This window comes from Cebus imitator, unplaced genomic scaffold (assembly GCF_001604975.1).
Source record: "Cebus imitator isolate Cc_AM_T3 unplaced genomic scaffold, Cebus_imitator-1.0 Scaffold88, whole genome shotgun sequence".
In the NCBI taxonomy this organism is placed as follows: Eukaryota; Metazoa; Chordata; class Mammalia; order Primates; family Cebidae; genus Cebus; species Cebus imitator.
In genome coordinates, this window is record NW_016107403.1 from 5,453,830 (window position 1) to 5,454,867 (window position 1,038).

Here is a 1,038-nt window from a genome sequence, read left to right on the forward strand (position 1 = left end):
GGGTAGATACCCAGTAGCAGGATTGCTTACACACATAGAAACTTAAAAGTTGCATCAAATGTGTGGTTACTTCGACATATTTAGATAATTGGCATTTTTCCCCTTTCATCAAATTGTTTGTCGTCATCCTTCTGTTAGTCACTGAATATGAGTTACTGCAACTAGAAAAGACCACAGAGCATATACTGAAGATCCTAAAATAAAAATTGATTTTGGTTTGGATCAACATATTCAAATGTACTTTATTTTCAGTTTTCCAAAAATGTCACTAACATATCCTTTAAAATATTCACATTAATAATAAATATTATATTTCAAAAAATTATATTCATTAAAGAAGTAAAATGAAGCAATGAAGTACAAAATGTATAAAATATTGCTTCTTGATAACTTCCTTGCAAAAATTATTTGTGTCTAGGTATAATTGATTACTGTAGCATAGCTACTTTGATGCAAGGAGAATAAATAACATTGCAAGTAAAGTGAAGTGTATTTTAAGAATACCAAAGACATCTTGTATCTCAGAACTGGTGGAGAATTTTCCAGACATTTCAAGAACCTAGAAGCAAGGAAGATTTATAGTCTCTCTCGGGGCATCTCAAATTCTCTCTGGAATCTTGTTCCATTGTCAGCTTTTCACTATAGAGACTCTTACACTGTCATGGTTTATATTAGTTCATAAGTTTGCTACAACACTCAGTATCCTGACTCTTTGACCTCAGGCTCCACGACCAACTGGCAACTTCCCTTTATGTTTCTTAGTTCAAAGAAACAAGTGAGAAAAACGTACTGGTTCATATTTTTGCTCTAAACCATGAGATAACAGCCAAAGCAGATATGGGCTACCCTTGGATCTTCATCACTCAGACGTTTTCAGCGAGGTGGGACACAGTACTTGAAGAAATTGAGCCCCCAGTGAACTCTAGTTCTAGGTCCCACCATGGAGAATCATGTAACATCTGAGGAAAGGATTTTGACTAAAGTTTATTTATATTATGCATAGTTTTATTTTTATTGAATTTTATTACAAATAAAATC